We start from the raw sequence: 9,459 nt of genomic DNA, 5'->3' as shown, positions 1-9,459 counted from the left end.
TGCTCAGTATTTTGAGCTGTATAATAAGGACAGATCACCGTCTAAATATGTAACAAAAATAATAACTTCCTTTTAAGGGCGGTAGGGACTCCAGAAATGTAAAATAGTGGTAGGAGTGATGGGGAAGATGAGCTGGTGTGATATTAGCTTCTCGGGCTAATGTGTGCAAATGTAGGAAGCAATAACCCTACTGGACATGGGTCTGAACACATCTGGAACATCATGTTCAAATATAGATAATGTATTTTCAGAGGGCTATTGGGAAAATGTACCAAAGAAGGTGACCATGATGAGGAGAGGTGTAAAGACCATGAAATACAAGAAAGGGTTGAAGTAACTGTGTGTTTAGCCTGGAGAGAAGAAGACTGAGCTAACCCCATGCTGACTGTTAAAAGATTTAACAATGGAAGAGGTAGTACACTTGTTTTGTATTACTCCAGATGAAAGACATAGAACAAAGAGGTGGAAGTTACAAGAAAGTGCATTTCAGATCAACAGTACAAATAAGCAAAATCTTATAAAAATGAAAGCTATCCAACAATAGAATGCACTTACTCAGGAAATATAGACCTCTTTCTGGATATGGTTAACCTGGCTGAGCACCTGGTAGGGATGTTGTAGAGAGCATGCTTGCACAAATAGGGGACTGGTCAGATAAGCCCTAAAGTTATTCCTTTCATACTTTAAATTCTTTTTTTTTCTATGATGCTGGTCAAGAACCAGGAAAATAAAACTACATGCCTTCATTCATTCATCCATTCATCAATTCATGTAAAAAACAGTTATTGAGTGGCTACTATGTGATAGGTACTGTGCTCGTCACAAGAAATATAAGACAGAAATGTGTTACACAGAAATGTAAACAGAAATTATAGAATAGAATGATCCATGCAAAGACAGAAATATGTACAAGTAACAGAAAGAGTAATGAAGATGTTATAGGGAAGTGAAATCCAGGAAGACTTGATAGAGGAGAAAATCATGCCCAAGTAGAACCCTGAGGGATGAACTGGAGTTTGCCAAGAAGACAAAGTAGGGAAGGTAAGAAGACCATTCTAAATGAGGAGAGCAATATGTTCAAAGACATGGAGATGTGACACTGTCCAGCGAGTTTCTAAAATTATAAATAACTCATCACCGCTGGGGTAAAAGGTCTATCGGGAGAGGGAGATAGTATATGGGATGAGGTAGAAAGTGTGGAACTAAGCTAGATCACAAGGGGCCACTCCAAGGAGTTGAAACCTTTATGGAAGCCAGGAAGCTGGGCCTTAATGTGCCTTCCTTCTATGCTTGCCCTTGGCTTTGCCTATACAGTTCTTGCATCTAAAATGGAAGCTGTTCATAGCAAAACAAAACGAAAATGATGGTCAGTTATTTTCTGCTGCCACAGAGTCAACTTAATTTCCAGAATCTTATTCCCTGACTTCTCTGCATTTGTTATCATTTAGATCCAAAGGTAATAAAAAAAATCAGAAATAAAAGTTCTTTCATCTATCATGAATTGAACAATATTATGTAAGTTTTTCTAAGCTATTTCAAATGTCTGTAGACAGGAAATGAAATAATATCTGTAGCTATTCCTTCATGGAAGGCCTGTCTCCCAGTGTATTTGATATGTTGTTTCTAAGTTAAAAACAAATGAAATAAGCTTACAGCAACAACAAAAAGAAAACCCCTTTAATATTTTAACAATTTTTTGTTCTGATTTTTAAGGAAAAGCTCTTATCTCTTTAGAGTAGTGCAACTCAGAGGAGCTTTATTTTTTGTAAAACCCTCATAATTGGCCCTATTAATTAGATGGGCAGTCAGATTTGGGAAGAAGATCTTTTTCAAACCTGCCATGTTATTACTTTCAAGTATTGTACTTCAGCATTCTGTATATGCTTTAAAAAATCACACATTCTTGTTTGAATGCAAATGCTGCTGGGACAACAGTTCTTGAAAACAATTGTTTGTGGTGGGTTTTTAATATTCATCTTTATTAATTTTATTCTGAATGCACACATGAGGTATTCTGGATCAAAGACAGATTATTATTATTCACTTTAAAAGCAAATAATGACCACAGTTCCCTACACCCTGATTCTTACCCCTGGGGCAGCATCATGAAAGCTAGGCCAAATCTCCTACACACACAAAGTCTGAAACCTAGGTGAAGAACAAAGAAAAATGGATTTTCTCTGCTTTATGTACAGGAGAAAGATGCAGCTGCCTCCCCTCCCCCTCCTGAAAGGAGAGAGTAAAACCTTTGCTCTTTGGAGACAAAATGGAAAAGATCCTGGGTTTTCATTCTATCCTTTCGGAATATAAAGGAATCAGTCCAAGGACCAGATATGTCTCCAACTTTTATGACCTAGAGATGTCTCCAAGGTCCCTGAACTCATTTTCCCTTGAAATGTAAACATATACCTCCAGGGCTAGGTAAATTTTCTGGAGTTGTTTTACTATTAATACAATTGTAAATTAACTTGCCACGGTTTTCTCTCATTCCAGGATTTCAAGTTTTCAGCAAAATTTATTTAATAAGCCTCAAACTCTACAGATACACAAAAAGTATTGTCCCTACACCCCACAGTCAGCCTAAACTATTAATAAGGTGAACATTTCCTTGTGTTAAGGCTGAATGCTTGCTTAAATTTTTCCCATGCTCGATAAAAAGATAAACATCAACCAAGTATGTTCCCATCATAATAAATTCCAGTATGAGAAGCCATCTAAGATACTTCACTGGTCTCATCTCGTCTGGAGCAAGGGAGAATGAAGAAAACTAAAGACACAAGGGAAAGATTAGTCTAAAGGACTAATGGACCACAAGTACTACAAACTCCACCAGACTGAGTCCAGCATAACTAGATGGTGCCCGGCTACCACCACCAACTGCTCTGACAAGGATCATAATAGAGGGTCCTGGACAGAGCTGGAAAAAAAATGTAGAACAAAATTCTAACTCACAAAAAAATGACCAGACGTACTGGCCTGACAGAGACTGGAGAAGCCCCAAGAGTATGGCCCCCGGGCACCCTTTTAGCTCAGTAATGGAGCCACTCCCGAGGTTCACCCTTCAGCCAAAGATTAGACAGGCCCATAAAACAAAATGAGACTAAATGGGCACACCAGCCCAGGGGCAAGGACAAGAAGGCAGAAGGAGACAGGAAAGCTGGTAATAGGAAACCCAAGGTCAAGAAAGGAGAATGTTGACATGTTGTGGGGTTGGCAACCAATGCCACAAAACAGTATGTGTATTAATAGTTTAATGAGAAGCTAGTTTTCTCTGTAAATCTTCATCTAAAGTACAATAAAAAATTAAAATAATAATAATAAATTCCAGTATAATTAATTCAACAAATTCAATATTGACTCAGGGCCTACTGTGTGTCAGGTTCTATTCTGAAGTATTTCACTACAGGTGTACTTCAACCATAGCTGGTATTTTACTGTTGTCTTATACCTTCCCCTTATATTAGAGTGACTCTTCTCCAGTTACATAAATTCTTGTTCCATTTAATCTCCTAAAAGTCCTGAATGACCATGGTACAAAAAAAAAAGCAGTTAAAAAGCTTAAGCAAAATTTGGAACATTGTTCCTTGGAGACTATTAAATTCAATCATTTTTTTCTTTGTACTTTGCCATCCTTCCTTGCCACTATAATCCTAACGGCTAGTCTTTGAGACATTCACACATTTCCCTTCGCCAAACTCAAGCACATTAACCTGCATGCTAGACTAACTCAAATGACTTTTCAGCTTTAAGCCAAGGGAATTTTTTCTCCAAAATGTTTCCAACTAGCAAACAGTTTTGTTTGCCTAATCTTAAAGGCCTCTTTAATAACTAAGTCCATGATAGCTTATAAATACTTGGGTTTTTCATAAACTGCTTCACATTTAATAAAACAAAAACAGATAAATTATATTAATAGCATCATAGGCAGTCAGAATAGAAATGACCCTCACTAACATATATGTCTGGATCATTTCTCAAGATCATCTCAGAAAGGATAGTAGTTTAACGAGCAAAAAATAAAAAATACACAATGAAAAGATAGCTTAGTAGAGTTAAGGAACCAAACCCTAAATTTTAAGCACTACAAACCATAATGAATTATTTCTTCTAAAGCATCAAATTTAGTGTACAGATAGATTGGAGCAATTAGAAATTAGCTAAAGCATAGTTTTGTTACCTTCCAGGTAATAAAATACATGGGGAATCTAATATTTTTAAATGTTTTTAGCATTGGATGAATCCATGTCTATCTTTCCATTGTAGTTCAGAGCAAGTAAATAAGTGATGCCAAAAAATAGTCAATAATATCATATGTACTGTGAGTGTTTTCCCTATGAAAGAGTGAGTACGAGTTTGAGTCCAGGCAAAGCCAGGTTATATACACCTGGTCAAGTGCTTAAAATGTGTCTCAACATGCACACAGAGCCTTTTGGCAAAGACTGGGGACTATTGATTCCAACAATTTAAAGTCTTTGTGCAGTCATTAGCTGACCAATAAGTTAATAAAACAGCGACTTCAGTGGCCACACACAACAAAGAATACAGACTTTACAGAATTATTTCAAAAATGTAACTAACAAAAAGCAAAAACAAGAAACCCTAAGGAGTGGGCATTTGATTTCCAAGCTTAATTACAGTATATTTTGTAAAATGTGTAGTTTTCAACAAATAATTATGAGACAGTCAAAAAAAATTAAGGAAGTATGGCCTATGCAGAGGAAAAAAAAATCAATAGAAACTTTCTCTGAGGAAGCTGAGATGTTGAACTTACTAGACAAAGACTTTAAATCAGGTATTTTAAACATGTTTGAAGAATCAAATAAAAGCAAGTCTAAAGAACTAAAGAAAGCATGAGAACAATGTCTCACCAAATAGAGAATATCAATAAAGAGATAGAAATAATACAAAGGGACCAAATAGAAATTCTGGAGTTGAAAAGTACAATAACTGAAATAAAAAATTCACTAGAGGGGCCCAACAACAGATTTGAGCAGGCAGATGAAAAAAATTAATGGCTTCAAAGATAGATCAATTGAGAGTGTCCAATCTGAGGAACAGAAAGAATAAAGAAAAATAAACAGAGCCTCAGAGACCTATGGGACACCATCATGTATACCATCATACACATAATGGGAGTACCAGAACGAAAGGAGAGAGAGAAAGGAAAGAATGACTATTAGAAGAAATAATGTCCAAAAACTTAACTTTTAACAAGAACATTAATCAACATATCCAAGAAGCTCAACAAACTCCAAGAAGAATAAACTCAAAGAGATCCACAGTTAGATACATCATAATCAGAATGTCAAAAAAATTACAAACAAAGAGAAAATTGAAAGCAACAATAGAGAAGCAACTCATCACATAAAAGGGATCCTCAATAAGATTAAGAGCTGATTTCTCATCAGAAACCGCGGAGAACAGAAAGCAGCTGGGTGACATATTCAAAAGGATAAAAGTGCTCAAAGAATTCTATGTCCAGGAAAACTGTCCTTCGAAAATGAAGGCAAAATTAAGACATTTCCAAGTAAACAAAAACTGAGAGAATTCAATGCTAGCAAACTTGCCATACAAGAAATACTAATGGGAGTCCTTTAAGCTGAAATAAAAAGACAAGAGACAGTAATACAAATCCACATGAAGAAATAAAGAGCACTGGTGAAAGTAACTACATAGGTAAATACAAAAGAGTATAAATATAGTTTTTGTTTACAATTTTATAACTTTTGTTCTCCTATATGATTTAGAAGACAACTGCATAAAGTAATAATTATACATTTTTGTTGATGGACACACAGGTATAAAGAAGTAATTTGTATGACAATAACAGCACAAAGGAATGGGAAGGGCATGGAACTATAGAGGAACAAAGATTTTGTATATAATGAAATTAAGTTGATATTAACCTGAACTTGATTGTTGTAAGTTAATTGTCATTCCCTGTAAACCACTAAGAAAATAATTCCAAAAAATGTTGTATCAAGAATGAAATAACAGGCATCCAGATTCCGTTAGAGAAATGCAAATCAAAAACACCAAGAGACAAAATCTCACTCCAAAATTAGTGGCAGGAATCAAAAAAACAGAAAATAACAAATGTTGGAGAAGTTGTGGGGAGACTGAAACTCTTATGCACTGCTGGTGGGAATGTAAAATGGTACAACCACTTTGGAAAACGATATGGCGTTTCCTTAAAAACATAGAAATAGAATTACCATATGACCCAGCAATCCCACTCCTAGGAATATATCCTAGAGAAATAAGAGCCGTCACACGAATAGACATATGCACACCCATGTTCACTGCAGCATTATTCACAATAGCGAAAAGATGGAAACAACCTAGATGCCCATCAACAGATGAATGGATAAACAAACTATGGTACATACACACAATGGAATACTACGTAACCATAAAGAATAATGCTGAATCTGTGAAGCATCTCACAACATGGATGAATCTGGAGGGCACTATGCTGAGTGAAATAAGTCAGTCACAAAAGGGCAAATATTGTATGAGACCACTACTATAAAAACTCATGAAAAGGTTTACACACAAAAAGAAATAATCTTTGATGATTACGAGGGAGGGGAGAGGTGGGAATGGAAAAACACTAAATTGACAGTAGATAAGTGGTAACTTTGGTGAAGGGTAAGCCAGTACACAATACAAGGGAAGCCAGCACAACTTGTCCAAGGCAAGGTCATGGAAGCTCCCTAGACACATCCAAACTCCCTGAGGGACCAAATTGCTGGACTGAGGGCTGTGGGGACCATGGTCTCAGGGAACATCTAGCTCAATTGGCATAACATAGTTTATGAAGAAAATGTTCTACATTCTACTTTGGTGAGTAGCGTCTGGGGTCTTAAAAGCTCGTGAGCAACCATCTAAGATACTCCACTGGTCTCACCCCATCTGGAGCAAGGGAGAATGAAGAAAACCAAAGACTCAAGGGAAAGATTAGTCCAAAGGATTAATGGACCACAACTACCACAGCATTCACCAGACTAAGTCCAGCACAACTAGATGGTGCCCGGCTACCACCACTGACTACTCTGACAGGGATCATAATAGAGGGTCCCAGACAGAGCTGGAGAAAAATGTAGAACAAAATTCTAACTCACAAAAAAAAAAAAAGTTCAGACTTACTGGTCTGACAGAGACTGGAGAAATCCAGAGAATATGGCCCCCGGACACCATTTTAGCTCAGTAATGAAGTCACTCCTGAGGTTCACCCTTCAGCCAAGGATTAGACAGGCCCATAAAACAAAACAAGACTAAATAGGCACACCAGCCCATGGGTAAGGATGAGAAGGCAGGAGGGGACAGGAAAGCTGGTAATGGGGAACCCAAGGTCAAGAAGGGGAGAATGTTGACATGTCGTGAGGTTGGCAACCAATGTCACAAAACAGTATGTGTACTAATTGTTCAATGAGAAGCTAGTTTGTTCTCTAAACATTCATCTAAAGTACAGTTTTAAAAAAGATAAAATTTTAAAAAATTGTTTTATTGGTGTATGTTCTGCTGTTTATATTCTCAACAACAGCAGCAAAAATAAAATAAATTATTTTTTTAAAAAGGCATCTAGATAGAAATGAAGAAGTAAAACTATCTCTATTCACAGATGACATGATATTGTATACAGAAAAACCTAAGAAATACACTAAAAAACTATTAGAATTAATAAACAAGTTCAGCAAGGTTGCATGACACAAGATCAATATACAAAAATCAATTGTATTTCTATACATTTGCAATTAATCTGAAAATGGAATTAAGAAAGCAATTCCATTTACAATAGTATCAAAAAGAATAAAATACTTAGGAATAAATTTAACCATAAAAGGGCAAAACATAAACTCTGAAAACCATAAAACATTGTTGAAAGAAATTAAAGAATATCTAAATAGGTGGTCAACATGGCAGAGTAGTTAGATGCTTCCTATATCCCTCTTACAACAAAGACCTGGAAAAACAAGTGATTTGATTCTGTGTGAATATCTGGGAGCCCTGAACAAGGCAAGGTTAAGAAATCCGTCTGAGTGATACGGCAGAGGGAGACCTCTGGAAGAGGTGAGGAGGGCCAGAACCGCGCTGGCGAAACTGCAGCACCGCAGCCACGTTGGTCCGCGGTGAAGCAGGCAAACAGCTGTGCTGTGCATGCGCTCGTGAAGCAGTTTCCACATCGAGGGAGACCTGGCAGCAGAGATTCTACTTGGACACTCCGAACCAGTGAAGAGCAGCTCCCAAGAGGCTAAGAGAGGTACATGCGTGCACCCTTTCACGGGGATTAAAAAAAAAAAAAAAGCCCATTTGGGAAAAACCTCTCTCCCTTTTACCTCCTCCCTCTGCACTCTGCAACAGGAGTCCGCTGGGCTGGAAGTAGATCCCAAAAGGTGCCTGACCCATTCTCCTGGCCTTGGAGAGGGAACCAATAAGCTGCTGTCTCCCCTAGGCCAGGAACACAGGGTCGGCACAGCTCCTTTGCTGGTCACAGCTATCAGGGGTCTGCAGACTCTGAGTGCCTTACACCCCTGTATAGTCTTGTGGGGACCCGTTTCAACAGCGTTAGTCCTCACTGCCACAGTACAACAGGGCAAACAGCTGAAGTTTAACTTCAACTGCTTCAGCTGTGAACTGGCAGATTTGTGACCCTCGAAACAGCCCTGCCCCTTAAATAGGCATGTTTATCGATCAGCAGCAGGGGCTTGAGGACTGGTGGTAGCACCTAAAGTGCCTAGTCACCTGCTACAGGAGTCCAAGAAAAAGTGGTCCCCTCGAATCTTTACAACCAACAGAGTGGGATGCTCATAGTCCAGTTGCAAAACTCACCTACGTACTCACCCTAGAGAATAGGGACACGTTTTCCTTTCAGACTCTAAGGGGCAGCCATCAGCCCCCTGCCTGGCTCAGTCGGGGGTCCCCTACCACGGCCAGAGTCCAGTGCCTGCACCAATCACCCATGCCTCTCTAGGACTGGAGGTGAGAGCCTGCATCACACACTTGGTGACCGACTGCCTGAACACCCAAGCTGAACCCATATAGGAAGGTTTAACAGACTCCTGTATGCACATACTTAGTTACAGACTAACAACCTGGTGACAGGACATTAGAGATCCAAAGGTGTCAAAAATCAAATTAGTGCACACGAGCAGCCTATCTGGGCATATCAAAACAAAACAAAATAAGAAGCTAGGTCTCACTAAGCAATACGAAATAAAATTATAATAAATTAGTGATAGCTCGGAGACAACAGTAAATATCAAGTCACATAAAAAGGCAGTCCATGAGGGCTTCAGCAAGCTCCCAAAATAAAGAATCAATAAATTCTCTGGAGGAAGAGAACTTCTTGGAATTACCAGAGGCAGAATACAAAAGATTAATATACAGAACTGTTGTAGAAATAAGAAAGGAAATTGGACAGAATGCAGAAACAGCCAGGGAACATACAGACACAGT

Source organism: Trichechus manatus, unplaced genomic scaffold (genome assembly GCF_000243295.1).
Source record: "Trichechus manatus latirostris isolate Lorelei unplaced genomic scaffold, TriManLat1.0 scaffold00079, whole genome shotgun sequence".
NCBI classification, from domain to species: domain Eukaryota; kingdom Metazoa; phylum Chordata; class Mammalia; order Sirenia; family Trichechidae; genus Trichechus; species Trichechus manatus.
This window is presented reverse-complemented; position numbering follows the sequence as displayed.